This window comes from Nomascus leucogenys, chromosome 24 (assembly GCF_006542625.1).
Source record: "Nomascus leucogenys isolate Asia chromosome 24, Asia_NLE_v1, whole genome shotgun sequence".
NCBI lineage: Eukaryota > Metazoa > Chordata > Mammalia > Primates > Hylobatidae > Nomascus > Nomascus leucogenys.
Genome location: NC_044404.1, coordinates 9,890,404 through 9,902,195, shown reverse-complemented (window position 1 = coordinate 9,902,195; position 11,792 = coordinate 9,890,404). Strand labels below are relative to the sequence as shown.

General features: G+C 47.0%; 1 protein-coding gene and 1 non-coding gene across 2 annotated transcripts in view; one reads left to right on the top strand and one right to left on the bottom strand.

Annotated features, from left to right (window-relative positions):
• Positions 1-4,068: 4,068 nt before the first annotated feature.
• SLC2A5 (solute carrier family 2 member 5) overlaps positions 4,069-11,792 on the top strand; it is a 47,029-nt gene continuing 39,305 nt past the window's right edge. The window contains exon 1 of the mRNA XM_030805411.1: positions 4,069-4,223. The gene's annotated coding sequence lies outside the window, so the exon portion shown is untranslated. The remainder of the gene's footprint in view (positions 4,224-11,792) is intronic.
• On the bottom strand, positions 6,372-6,554 carry LOC115833115. Its single transcript, XR_004028556.1, has one exon.

The following is an 11,792-nucleotide window of genomic DNA, read 5'->3' as shown; positions in this document are numbered from 1 at the left end:
GACGCTGTTTGATTTGTGACAAATCAGAGATGGAGAAAAAGACATGAATGCAAGTGATACCTTTAATCCCAACCACTTTCCAGAGGGGAAGAATGGCAGGAGTGGCTTGACTGGCTGAAGTAGTTTTTGTTGTTGTTGTTGTTGTTGTTTTTGAGATGGAGTCTTGCTCTATCACCCAGGCTGGAGTGCAGTGGCACGATCTCGGCTTACTGCAACCTCTACCTCCTGGGTTGAAGCAATTCTCCTGCCTCAGCCTCCTGAGTAGCTGGGACTACAGACATCCGCCACCATGCCTGGCTAATTTTTTTGTATTTTTAGTAGAGACAGGGTTTCACTGTGTTAGCCAGGATGGTCTCAACCTCCTGACCTCATGATCCACTTGACCTCCCAAAGTGCTGGGATTACAGGCGTGAGCCACCATGCCCAGCTGAAGTAGTTTTTGAGTGGGTAACGGGTGAAGAATGCAGGGGAGAGTGGCAGTTGGCCAGATGCCGAGCCACCACCAGGGGTGGTCGGCAAACTGCAGCCACCCAAGGGGCTGGAGTAGTTTTCAAACAGGTAATAGGTGGAGAAAGAGGAGGGAGCGGGTTTGGTGGTAAAGGCTTGAGAGCAGGAGGGGCCAACTGGGTAGAGGGTTCAGGTGGGTGAGGAGTGGATGCAGAAGGTTGAGAATATGGAGGGGGTTTATCTGCAGGGTCAAAAGGGGTTTCAGAGGAGGGGTTCTGGAGGAAGGAAAAACCCAGGGAGGATTTTCATTAAGAAAAGGGATTTCATGAGGGGTGCAAGCTTGGCATAAGGAGGGTCAGGATCTAAGACAGAAGAAAGCCCGAATACAGGGAATCTCTTGCCATTTGCTCTTCCTGGTTATAAAGTCATTAAGGTCTCTGAGAATTTGAAAGTCAAAGGTGCCGTTTTCAGGCCATCAACTGTCATTATCTCATTTGTATTGGGGCCAGGCTGTGTTGTAATAAAAAAACTAAATGCTTTGGCTTTAGGTTCCCCCATAAGCCAAATGTTGGATGTTCCAGTTGGAATTGGCAAAGGGCCTCCTGGACTGGAGGCACGAGAGGAAGAGAGAGAGAGAGAAGAGGAAGGAAGAGGGAGCAAGTGCTAGACAGCGAAATACCTGTTGCGGGCAGTTGGAGGTGGATTCCTGAGATCTGAGGGTTTTGAGAGCCCACCAGAGAGTAGCCCTGGGCCGAGCCTCACAGTCCCCTTCAGATTAGTTGTCCTCTCACACAAACCACTTGAAAAGTGAAATAAGAGAAAAGACAGGGCGGGTGTCCAGAGGCTCTCAGGATCCAGGAGTTAGCTCAGGATGAGGGCTGCTGCTGCCCACTGCCTCTTGGGTTGCAAGACAGCCTCTGCCGCCAATACTCATCCTGGGTTTTGGCACCAAATGTCCAAATGTAAGACTTAAAGAAAGAAGAAAGAGGCCGGGCATGGTGGCTCACACCTGTAATCCCAGCACTTTGGGAGGCTGAGGCGGGCGGATCACAAGTTCAGGAGATCGAGACCATCCTGGCTAACACGATGAAACCCCATCTCTACTAAAAATACAAAAAATTAGCCAGGCGTGGTGGCAGGCTCCTGTAATCCCAGCTACTTGGGAGGCTGAGGCAGGAGAATGGCGAGAACCTGGGAGGCGGAGCTTGCAGTGAGCCAAGATTGCACCACTGTACTCCAGCCTGGGTGACAGAGCGAGACTGTCTCAAAAAAAAAAAAAAAAAAGAAAGAAGAAAGAAACACAAAATGTGGCTTGACAGTTAAGGACAGGTTTATTTTAGAGAAAACAAACCTGAAAGGGGCTTCTGGCCGAGTTAGGTGAGAGAGCTCTTCTCTCTTACAGACTAAGGATATTTAAGGGTTTTGAAAGAGGGGACTTATCATAGGTTCAGAATGTTTCTATGTGAAGGAAAGTTTATAGTGGGGTTGGAATGCCTCTGGTCACAGGGGAGGCTGTCTTGGGGTTGGCATGTTTCTGGTCAGAGAGGGATTTATCTTAGGGTTGGAATGTTTCTGGTTATGCTGACATTAGCCATTAGGCTGATGTTTTGGGGCTGGATTTAGGGGTTTTTTAATCAAGTGGAACTTAGGATGGTGGTGTTTGCTCAAAATGGTGATGCTCCTGCTGTGTCAAGCACCAGTACCATTTTCCATACCCTTATGATGGCATTCCACAACCAATCAATAGCACCCATTCCCTAGTCTACTGCCCACCAAACTATCTTTGAAAATCCCTAACCTCAGCCAGGCACAGTGGCTCACACCTGTAATTCCAGCACTTCGGGAGGCCAAGGTGGGTGGATTGCTTGAGGTCAGGAGTTCAAGACCAATCTGACCAACTTGGTGAAACCCTATCTGTACTAAAAAAATACAAAACTTAGCCAGGCATGGTGGTGCATGCCTGTAATCCTAGCTACTCAGGAGGCTGAGGTAGGAGAATCACTTGAACCTGGGAGGCGGAGGTTGTAGTGAGCTGAGATCGTGCCACTGCACTTTAGCCTGGGCAACAAAGTGAGACTTCATCTCAAAAAAAAAACAGAGAGAAAAAGAAAATCCCTAGCCTCTGAGCTTTCCGGGAGATTAATTTGAGTGGAAACTCCCTCTCCCTTAGGGCGTGGCTGGCCTTGCAGCAATTAAACTCTTTCTTTACTGCAATGCCATGGTTTCAGTCAATTGACTTTGTCTGTGTAGCAGGCAGGAAGAACCCATCGGGCAATTACACTTCAGGCAATGACTAAGCTAGAGAAAGTCCAGCTGTCATTATCGCTGCTAGTTAGCCTTTCTTGCATTATCCAGGTGATCATGAAGATTGAACACCCTGTCCCACCTCATATTAACTAGTTCCCTTCCTTTGTTCCCAGGGCCCCAGGCCCACCCTCAGCAGTCAACAGAGGACCTGGGAGGGAAGACTTGCTCTTGTTGGGCAGTACCTGTTAGTGAGGAAAGCATTTCCAGCAATTTCTTAGGACCATGATACCAGAGATGGGATCACACCCTTCCTCCCTTTAGCTTTTCTCCCTGGCAGACAGCAGAACCCAGGACTTTCCTGGGCCCGTTGCATCAGGGAAAGCTTCTCAAATACCAGCAGATAAAACCTTTCTGCAGCCAGCACTTCTCTTGGCCTGGAGGGGAGCAAACCTGCCCGTCCTGCACCACAACCACCCCAGTGTAAATCAAAAATAAAATTCTAAGTCGCCCTCTCCCCTCCAACCATCTGAATGAACTTCCTCCTCAGCCAGGGCTCTTAAAACTTAACCTGAGAGACTGTTTCAGGCCATAGTGGAAGTGGGGTTCGAACATGCCTCATCAAACCTCTCCAGCACCAACAGCGACACAGACTTTAAGGCTGATAAGAGGCCGGGCGCGGTGGCTCACGCTTGTAATCCCAGCACTTTGGGAGGCCGAGGTGGGCAGATCACGAGGTCAGGAGATCGAGACCATCCTGGCTAACACGGTGAAACCCCGTCTCTACTAAAAATACAAAAAATTATCCGGGCGTGGTGGCGGGCGCCTGTAGTCCCAGCTACTCGGAGAGGCTGAGGCAGGAGAATGGCGTGAACCTGGGAGGCGGAGCTTGCAGTGAGCCGAGATTGCGCCACTGCACTCCAGCCTGGGTGACAGAGCGAGACTCCATCTCAAAAAAAAAAAAAAAAAAGGCTGATAAGAAACATTTGCAACTTATTCTCTCTGAAGCCTGCTAGCTAAAAGCTTCATCTGCATGATAAAACTTTGTTCTCCACAACCTCTTATTTTACAGACATTCCTTTCTGCTTAATCCCAGGTCTTTAGACAAATTCAACCAATTGTCAACAAGAAAGTGTTTAAATTTACCTATAGCCTGGAAGAACCCTCCCCCACCTTCGAATTGTCCCGCCTTTCTGGACGAAACCAATGTATTTCTTAAATGTATTTGATTGATGTCTCATGCCTCCCTAAAATGTAGAAAAGCAAGCTGTACCCTGACCGCCTTGGGCACATGTTCTCAGGACCCCCTGAGGGCTGTGTCACAGGCCGTGGTCACTCATATTTGGCTCAGAATGAATCTCTAAAAGTATTTTACAGTTTGACTCTTTTCATCAACACCAGCACCACATTATCCCAGGAGGAAAAGCAGACGCGTGACACAGTCGGAGAGCAGGCACAGAGTGCTGTCGGCAGTCAGCCAGCGCCCACATCAACACCACGGAGAGTCCTGCGGGTGCTGTGCAAGGCCAGGGGTAAGTCAGTCCTGGTTGGGCACAGAGGCCTTGGGGCTGGGACGAATCACTGGTGCGCCGCATTCAGGAAAAGCCTAGAGCAGAACTTCTTGAACTTAAATGTGAGCTTGAACCATCAGGGATGTGGCCAAAATGCAGGTTCTGATTCAGCAGGTCTGGAGTGAAGTAGATTTTGCATTTTTCTAACCAGCTCCCAGGTGATGGGGCTGTTGCCGGTTTCCAGACCAACGGGGGCTGGAGGGTGGTCTGGTTCCAGGGTCACCAAGGGTGTGGCCGATGCTCACGTGGTGTGGCTGCCCCCATAGGGCTGCTGGCTGCCAAAGCATGTTCCTCAAGATCCCAGGTGAGATGCAAGATGTGTTATCTGGACTTGGTGCCTGATGTAGTACCAGAGTCCCTGATGTGCTGGAACATGTTCAATAGGCTGGGATGGTAGGCCAGGGGCTGATTTATAGTGTGAGCTGATTTGTGTAATGTTTCTGATGCCAGTGGGCTAGGGGAGGTCCCCAAATGCCAGTGGGACCTTAACCTCAAGCGGTGTCCAGGCTCTTGACACGTTTGCCAGAAGGAATTCAAGAACAAGTCAGAAAATAGTGAAAGTACAGAGATTTATTGCAAAGCAAAAGGTACACACTCAAGAAAGGAGAGTTCGGGCCTACTCAAGAGAGAGTTGCACCCAGCGGGGTTTGGAGCTTCCACCTTTATGGGTTTCTTTAACCAAGCGGTGGGATATTTATGAAGATTCCTGGAAAAAGGTGAGGGTTTCTCAAAATTGTGGTGTTACCTGTTTTTATGCCAAATATGGATGTCCCAGGAACTGTCATGGCACTGGTGGATGTGGGTTTAGTATGTTTTGTTTGTTTGTTTGTTTGTTTGTTTTGAGACGGAGTCTCGCTGTCGCCCAGGCTGGAGTGCAGTGGCGCCATCTCGGCTCACTGCAAGCTCCGCCTCCCGGGTTCACGCCATGCTCCTGCCTCAGCCTTCCGCGTAGCTGGGACTACAGGCGCCCACCACCTCGCCCGGCTAATTTTTTGTATTTTTAGTAGAGACGGGGTTTCACCGTGTTAGCCAGGATGGTCTAGATCTCCTGACCTTGTGATCTGCCCACCTCGGCCTCCCAAAGTGCTGGGATTACAGGCGTGAGCCACCGCGCCTGGCCGGGTTTAGTATGTTTTGTTTGTTTGTTTCTTTGTTTTGAGATGGAGTTTCACTCTTGTTGCCCAGGCTGGAGTGCAATGGTGCGATCTCGGCTCACTGCAACCTCCGCCTCCCGGGTTCAAACGATTCTTCTGCCTCAGCCTCCCGAGTAGCTGGGATTACAGGCATGTGCCAGCATGCCCTGCTAATTTTTTTGTATTATTAGCAGAGATGGGGTTTCACCATGTTGGCCAGGCTGGTCTCGAACTCCTGACCTCGGGTGATCTGCCCACCTCAACCTCCTAAAGTGCTGGGATTACAGGCATGAGCCACTGAACCCGGCAGGGTTTAGTATGTTAATGAGCACATAATGAGGTCCTACGTGAAACCTAGGTCACATCCAGCGCTATGTTGGTTCCAGTCAGCCTTAGCCAGCTTGGCCCACATCCTGTTTTCCAGGGCCCCTACTTCTGCAGCTATTTCAACAGTTTCCTTTTGCTTAGTCATGCAAAACTGCTGCCTGGAATTTTCTGTTCTCCTGCGACCACCCTGTATTATTCCTGTCTCATTTTCACCATGGCTAATTTCAAACCACTGTGGAGAAAAATGTGCGCTTTCGTGGAAAATCGCATCGCCTCAACCATACTCTTCCCGATTCAGCAGGGCCCTGCCCTTGCGTTGCCTTTGAGCTTACAGTTCTGTAAGTTGTAGATAAATGATGTCCCAGCAAAGTAGTGGTCTTTAAAACAATTTTTTTGAGACAGAGTCTTGCGGTGTTACCCAGGCTAGTATTGATTTCTTTTTTTTATTGAGGTGAAATTTACATAACATGAAATTAACAATATGAAGGTGAACAATTTGGCAGCATTTAGTATATTCACGGGGTTGCACAATTAATGAATAACTTCATCTATTTCTTCACCCCAAAAGGAAATGGTGCCCATTAGCTGTCACTTCTCATTCCCCCTGCCCCCAGCCCCTGGCAACCACCAATCTGCATTTTTTTTTTTGTCCTGTTTGCAGTATCATACACGATCATCGAACTGCTGCTAGAATGCCCACAGCTGTTACTGCAAATTCAAAACCCAGGAAAGACTTCTGGGAATTTACTTTAGGTCAGGGTTGGGCTGCCTGGTACAAGACTGCACCCACAACTGGGCAGGTTCAAAAACATAGGAGCCTTTCCCAGACCATCAATCTGCATTCTCTATGGATTTATCTATTCTGTATTTTTCATATAAATGAAATCTTACAATATGCAACCTTTTTCTGTCTGGCTTCTTTCACTCAGCATGTTTTTGAAGCTCATGTAGCACGTATCAGTACTTCTGGTTTTGTTTTTTTTTTTTTTTTTTTCCTTTTAGAGACAGGGTCTCCCTATGTTGCCAAGGCTAGACTTGAACTCCAGGACTCAAGCAATCCTCCCACCTCAGCCTCCTGAGGAGCTGGGACTAGAGGCATGCACCCCTGTGCCTGGCTCATTTCTTCTTATAGCTGTATAGTATTCCATTGTGTATGTGCCACAATTTGCCTATCTGTTCATCCACTGATGGACATTTGGGCTGTTTCTCCCTTTTGGCTATTGTAAATACTGCTGCTATGAACATATGTGTACATGTATTTGCTTGAGTACATGTTTTTCATTCTTTTTGGGTATATATCTAGGAGTAGAATTGCTAGGTCATATGGTAATTCTGTGTTTAACTTTTTGAGGAACCACCAAACTGTTTTTTCCTCAGTAGCTGAACCATTTTACATTCCCATCAGCAAGGTACAAGTGTTCTAATTTCTCCACATTCTAAGCAACACTCATTTTATTTTATTTTTTTTGAGACAGAGTCTTGCTCTGTCTCCCAGGCTGGGATGCAGTGGTGCAATCTCAGCTCACTGCAACCTCCACCTCCTGGGTTCAAGCAATTCTCGTGCCTTGGCCTCCCAAGTAGCTGGGATTACAGGTGTGCACCACCACACCTGGCTGATTTTTGTATTTTTAGTAGAGACAGGGTTTTGCCATGTTGTTCAGGCTGGTCTTGAACTCCTGGGCTAAAATGATCCACCCACCTCAGCTTCCCGAAGTGCTGGGATTATAGATGTGAGCCACCTCACCTGACCAACAACACTAGTTAATTTCCTTTTTATTATTTTAAGTATGATAGCCATCCTAATGTGTGAAGTGATACCTCATTTTGTTTTTGATTTGCATTTCTCTAGTGAGTAATGATGCCGAGTATCTTTTCATGTGCTTCTTGGTCATTTGCATATCTTCTTTGGAGAAAATAATCTACTCAAGTGTTTTGCCCATTTTGAATTTGGTTGTTTGTCTTTTGTTGTTGAGTTGTAAGAGTTCTTTATATATTCTGAATACCAGACCCTTATAAGATATATGATTTGCAAAAATTTTTCTTCTAGTCTCTTGTCTTTTTGCTTTTTTTTTTTTTTCTTTTTAAGAGAAGGAGTCTACCTCCATTGCCCAGGCTGGACTTGAATTCCTGATCTCTCCTGCCTCAGCCTCCCAAGTCGCTGGGAATATAGGCACATGCCACTGTACCCAGCTCATCTTTTTACTTTCTTGATAATGCCTTTTGAGGCACAAAAGTGTGGGTTATGTTTTGGTCGTGGTTTTTTTTGTTTGTTTGTTTGTTTTCTGAAACAAGGTCTCATGCTATTTCCCGGCCTGGAGTGCAGTGGTATGATCACAGCTCACTCCAGCTGTGACCACTCAGGCTCAAGTGTTCCTCCCACCTCAACCTCTTGAGTAGCTGGGAACAAGGGCATGTGCCACCACCCTCAGCTAATTTTTTTTGTTTGTTTATTTGTTTTTAGTATTTTTTGTAGAGATGAGGTTTCACCACATTGCCCAGGCCAGTCTTAACTCCTGAGCTCGAGTGATTCGCCTACCTTGGCCTCTGAGGTGCTGAGTTTGCAGGCGTGAGCAACCTCACCCACCACTTTTTCATTTTGATGAGGTTATTGGCAACCTGAAATAATTGAAAGGATCAGAATCCAGTTTAAAGGAGTTTATTCAAGGCCAGGCGGAGTGACTCACACCTATCATCCCAGGCAAGAGGGATTAAAGGTCCCATAAGCACATTCCTTTAAGACTCAAAATATTCCAATTTCCAACAGCTTTGATTTTGAATTATTTGTTTTCACATTATATATAAGCTGGCTCCTGCACACCACTGGATGTTATTTATGGCCTGCCTGGTCTCATTTTCTGTGATCAAAGAGAATGGTCTCATTAGGAAAGAACTTGAATAGACATTTCTCCAAAGATGTACAGATGGCCAACACGAATGTGAAAAGATACTCAACATCACTCATCATTAGGGAAATGCAAATCAAAACCACAATGAGAGATCATCTCACACCTGTTAGGATGGCTACTTCCAAAAACAACAACAACGATGACAACAACAACGACAACAACAACAACCCAGAAAATAACAAATGCTGGTGAGGACGTGGAGAAATTGAAACTCTTATGTACTGTTGGTGAGAATGTAAAATGGCGTAGCTACTGTGGAAAACAGAATGGTGATTCCTAAAAAAAATTAAAAATAGAATTATCATGTGATCCAGTGACCCACTTCTGGGTATATATCCAAAATAATTGAAAGCGGGGGCTCAGCGAGATCCTTGTACACCCATGTGCATAGCTGCATTTCCCACAATTGCCAAAGGTATTAATAGAAGCAACCTAAGTGACCTCTGACAGATAAATGGGTAAACCGGATGTGGTGTGTGCACAATGGAGTATGATCCAGCCTTAGGAAGGCAATCTTGTTCCATGTTACAACATGAAGGACTCATGAAGACATGCTCTAAGTCTTCGGAAATCAGTTACAAAAAGACAAATACTGCATGATCCTACTTACATGAGGTATCGTGAGTGCCCAAATTCGTAGAAGCAGAAAAGTAGAATGGTGGTTGCCAGGGGCTTTGCGGGGGGGGGGGGGGAAATGGGGAGTAGTTGTTTAATGGGGACGGAGTTTCAGTTTTGCAAGATGAAAAGTTTCTGGAGATCTGTTTCATAACAATGTGAATATACTTACCACAACTCAACTGGTACATAAAATGTACAGTTAAAATGGTAAGTTTTATGTTATGATGTTTTTAAAAAGAGGGGTATCGGCTGGGCGTGGTGGCTCATGCCTGTAATCCCAGCACTTTGGGAGGCCGAGGTGGGCAGATCACCTGAGGTCGGGAGTTCGAGATCAGCCTGGCCAACAGGGTGAAACCCCGTCTCTACTAAAAATTCAAAAAATTAGCTGAGCATGGTGGCTCATGTATGTAATCCCAGCTATTCGGGAGGCTGAGGCAGGAGAATTGCTTGAGCCCAGGAGGCAAAGGTTGCAGGGAGCCGAGGTCATGCCACTGTACTCCAGCCTGGGTGACAGAATGAGACTCTGTCTCAACAAAATAAACAAATAAATCAAAAATAAAAAGAGGAGTGTCTATCCAGGGTAATGTGTAACCGACAGAAGCCCCTTGGTTCCTGAAGAGCCTCTGCTGCTCCGGCTTTCACGTCTTCTGCCTATGCTTCTCCAGGAGCACGCCCTTCCTGTGCACGTGCACTCTCTGATAGGTGAGGTCAAATTCTGTTCTTGGTAAGAAAACACACAGGCACCTTGTCATGTCTCTGAAGTTTACACCCCAGGCATATCAGAGCGTGATCAACAATCTCTCTGCCTCGGGGACATCTAGTAGGAGCTTGGAAGGGAGCTCAAGTGAGGACAGAATACAGAACTGGCTCCTGAAGGAAGATAAACTTCGAAGGCGCACGTTTTCTAGACCCACCCTGCAGACTTGGGTTCCGGCAGCCAGGTGGCATGCCCAAGGTGGGGTGTGGCTTTTCACAGAAGAGGAAGAGGGAGACACCGCGCGTGGGCACTGGGGTTGGGAGGTCCTGTGTCAGCCGACTGGATGCACCCCTCTCCCTTCCCCAGATGAGATACACTGCCTGTGCCAAAAGCAAAGCAAGGGCACTGTGGGGTGGTCAGGTCCGCTCTGAATCTGTTAGTGATTCCTTCCTTATCTAAACCTGGAATGTGGGAAAAGAAAAACAGCCGAGCAGTGTGAGCCCTGCGAGGTTCGCAGAATTTATTAGGCCCAGAGAGACGTGAGTGGGAAGTTGGGTCACTTCCCCACCCATGTCCAGGGCAGCTATTTGACGACACTTTGTTCCCGATAGCTGCCTCACCCATTTTCTTCGGGGTTTTGGAATTCATGGTACAAAGAACAATGTAGAGTCGATCTACAGTTTACACGGTTTTGATGTAAATTCTTGGTAAAGAACTATCTCTTCTTTAAATGAAATGTTTTTCAATAGTTTTTGGGGATACAAGTGGTTCTTGGTTACATGGATAAATTCGTTAGGGGTAATTTCTGGGATTTGGGTGCACCCATCACCCAAGCGCTGTACACTGTACCCAATATGAAGTCTTCTGTCCCTTTCCCGCCTCCCGTCAGAGGCATTGGAACCAGAGCGACTCCATCTTGCATAGGTACCGAGTAAAGTGAGGCCGAGACCTACTGGGCTGCATTCCCAGGAGGTTTAGGCATTCTTAGTCACAGGATGAAATAAGAAGTCAACACAAGGTCACAAAAACCTTGCTGATGAAAGGGTGTGGTAAAGAAGCCACAAAAACCCACCGAACAAGATGGTGATGAAAGTGACTTCTGGTTGTCCTCATTGCTCATTATATAGTAATTATAATACATTAGCATGCTAAGAGACCTTCCCACCAGTGCCATGACAGTTTACAAATGCCATGGCAATCTCAGGAAATTACTCTATATGGCCTAAAAGTGGGAGGAGCCCTCAGTTCCAGGGAATTGTCCACCCCTTTCCCAGAAAACTAGTGGATAATCCTCCCCTTGTTTAGCAAAGAACAAGAACTAATTATAAGTATAATCAGTTGAGCAGCTCAGGCCACTGCTCTGCCTATGGAGTAGCCTTCTTTTTATTTCTTTACTTTCTTAATAAACTTGCTTTCACCTTACTCTATGGACTCACCCAAATTCCTTCTCACACGAAGTCCAAGAACCTTCTCTTGGGGTCTGGATCAGGACCAACACTCCCATTGCCCACCTCTCCCTCCCTTCTTTCCTCCTTCCCTCCGCCCCTCCCTCCCTCCCTCTCTGCCTCCCTCTCTCCCTGTTTCACCCTTGTTGCTCAGGCTAGAGTGCAATGGGATGATCTTGGCTCACTGCAACCAGGTTCAAATGATTCTCCTGCCTCAGCCTCCCGAGTAGCTGGAATTACAGGTGCCCGCCACCACACCTAGCTAATTTTTTTCTTTTTTTTGTATTTTTAGTGGAGACGGGGGTTTCACTATGTTGGCCAGGCTGGTCTCGAACTCCTGACCTCAGGCGATCCACCCACCTCAGCCTCCCAAAATGCTGGGATTACAGGCGTGAGCCACTGTG